The sequence below is a fragment of the Pteropus vampyrus genome, unplaced genomic scaffold, assembly GCF_000151845.1.
Source record: "Pteropus vampyrus isolate Shadow unplaced genomic scaffold, Pvam_2.0 Scaffold139, whole genome shotgun sequence".
Classification (NCBI taxonomy): domain Eukaryota; kingdom Metazoa; phylum Chordata; class Mammalia; order Chiroptera; family Pteropodidae; genus Pteropus; species Pteropus vampyrus.
The window spans coordinates 2,189,329-2,192,686 of NW_011888920.1; positions in this window are offsets into that span (position 1 = coordinate 2,189,329).

Below are 3,358 nucleotides of genomic sequence, written 5' to 3' on the forward strand. Positions count from 1 at the left end.
CTTCGTGAGACCATCTGTTGTCTCCATCTGCCTAGACACCCTACATAGAAAAGTCAGAGGGGAAAGATCAGGGTGATGAAGTGAGTCGAAAATCAGATAATGTTAAAGGCAGTTGGGAGTTCAGAGGAAGATGGCAGACTAGGTAAAAGCAGGGTTTGTTTTCTCCCAGGACCGCATTTAAATTACAACCAAATTATAAAATAATCAATGTAGAGAATTACCTGAAGTCCAGCTGATCATAACACCTACACCTGATAATATAAAGGAGCCACATTGAAGCTGTTCCAGCATAGGCAACAATCATCATTGCATCACTTTTTAGTTCTCATCAAGTAGCCCTGAGCAATCAAAAGCAGTGGCTGACCTTGGCTTATGGGAAAGCCCCTCGCAAGGGGCCAAAAACCAACACATGTGGAGGCTAGCATCAGACCACAACGGAGCAACTCCTGACTAGTTCCAGTAGTGACACAAAGGGTAGTTGCAACAAGTACACAAGTGTCCTAGGGCAAATCCCACTCAGTGGTGTCAGCCCCCACACAACAACTCTTATCCTGAAAGTGCAACCTATTCCCATAATTAGTCAGCCTGAATGTGAATCCCACTCACTGATCTACTAACAACAATAAAGGCTTGGCAACAACAGAAGATCATACACAACCCACACAAAGGTCACATCCAGAGCTCCCGGCATAAGGGATCGGGGAGAGTGCACCACTGGGCCACACAGGACACCATCTACATTAGACCTTCTTGCTAAGGCTGAGAGACAAAACAAATATTCCTGACACATAGAAACAAACACAGAGAAGCTAATAAAATGAGAAAACAAAGAAACATGCCACAAAGAAAACAACAGGAGAAAACTCCAGAAAATAAGTTGAACGAAATGGAGGCAATCAACCTACCAGAGTTAGAGTTCAAAGTAATTGTTATAAGGTTGCTCAATAAACTTATGGGGAGAATGGATGAGCACCATGAGAACCTCAACAGCATAAAAAAGAACATAGAAACTATAGAAATGAACAAGACAGAAATGAAGAATACAATAACCGAAATGAAGAATACACCAGAAGGATTCAATAGTAGATTGGACGAAGTAGATTATTAAATCAGCAATCAGAATAACAAAAAGAAAAAAGAATTTAAAAAATGAGGATAGTTTAACAGACCTCTGGGACAACATGAAGCATAAATATATCCAAATCATAGGAGTACCTGAAGAGCAAGAGAGAGAACAAGAGATTGAGACTCTATTTGAAGAAATAATGACAGAAAACTTCCCTAACTTAACAAAGGAATTAGACATACAAGTTCAAGAAGCAAAAAGAGTTTCAAACAAGAGGAATTCAAACAGATCTACACCAAGACACATCATAATAAAAATGCCAAAAGTCAAAGACAAAGAGAGAATCTTAAAAGGAACAAAAGAAAGGAAGCTGGTTACTTACAAAGGGTACCCCTATAAGAATGTCTACTGACTTTTCAATGAAAACTTTGCAAGTCAGAAGGGAATGGCAAGAAATATTCAGAATTATGAAAAACAAGAATCTACAACCACGGATACTCTATCCAGCAAGGCTTTCGATTAAAATGGAAGATGAGACAGAGAGCTTCCCAGACAGGAAAAACTTAAGGAATTCATCACCAACAAGCCAGCATTACAAGAAATGTTAAAGCAACTTCTGTAAAAAGAGAAGGGGTAAAAAAAAAAAATAGAAATAACAAATATGAATAATAAAATGGCAGTGACAATGTATCTATCAGTAATCACTTTAAGTGTAAATGGATTAAATACTCCAATCAAAAGACATAGGGTAACCAAATGGATAAGAAAACAAGACCCATGCATATGCTGTCTACAAGAGACCCACTTCAGATCAAATAACACTCATAGACTGAAAGTAAAGGGATGGAAAAAGATATTTCACTCAAATGGAAATGAAAAAAAAAAAAAAGAAAGAAAGAAAGCCGGGGCAGCAATAATTATATCAGATAAAATAGACTTTAAAACAAAGGCTGTAATAAGAGATAAAAAAAAGGGGAGGAGGGCATTACATAATAATAAAGGGATCGATAAATCAAGAGGACATAACCCTAGTAAACATATACGCACCCAACATAGGAGCACCTACATATATAAAGCAATTATTGCCTGACATAAAAGAAGAGATCAATAGTAATACACTCATAGTAGGAGACTTTAACATCCCATTGACACCAATGGACAGATCTTCCAGGCAAAGAATAAACAAGGAAACAATGGACCTAAAAGAGATACTAGAACAGATGGACTTAATAAATATTTCAGAGCATTTTACCCCAAAGCAGCAAAATATACATTCTTCTCAAATGCACATGGAACATTTTCAAGGATAGACCACACATTAGGACACAAATCAAGTCTCAATAAATTTAAGAAGATTGAAACCATATTAACTGTCTTCTCTAATCACAATGGTATGAAACTACATATCAACTACAAAAAGAAAAATTGGAAAATACACAAACACATGGAAGTTAAATAACATTCTACTAAACAACAAACGGGTTATTAATGAGATCAAGGAAGAAATCAAAAGATACCTAGAGACAAATGAAAATTAAAACACAACGACTCAAAATTTATGGAACACAGTGAAAGTAGTCCTAAGAGGGAAATTCATAGTAATACAGACCTACCTCAAGAAACAAGAAAAAACTCAAATAAACAATCTAACCTTACAATTAAAAGAACCAGCAAAAGAACAGCAAACAAAGCCCAAAGTAAATAGAAGGAGGAAATAATAAAGATCAGAGCAAAAATAAATGAAATAGAGTCTAGAAAAACAATAAAAAAGTTTAATGAAACCAAGAGCTGGTTCTTTGAAAGGATAAACAGACCCTCAGTCAGACTCATCAAGGAAAACAGAGAGAGGACTCAAATAAATAAAATCAGAAATGAAAGAGGAGAAATAATCACAGACTCCACAGAAATAGAATGGATCATAAGAAAATACTACAAGCAATTATATGCCAACAAATTGGACAATCTGGAAGGAATGTATACATTTCTAGAAACATACAATCTCCCAAGACTGAGTCAAGAAGAAACAGAAAATCTGAACTGACCAATTACCACCAATGAAATAGAATCAGTAATCAAAAACCTCCCAAAAAACAAAAGTCCTGGACCAGATGGCTTCATAGGAGAATTTTACCAAACATTCAAAGAATGATCATCTATTCTTCTCAAACTATTCCAAAAAAATTCAAGAAGAGGGAAGACTCCCTAACTCCTTTTATGAGGCCACCATTATCTTGATTCCAAAACCAAGCAAAGACATTACAAAAAAAGAAAATTATAGACAGATATTTCTTA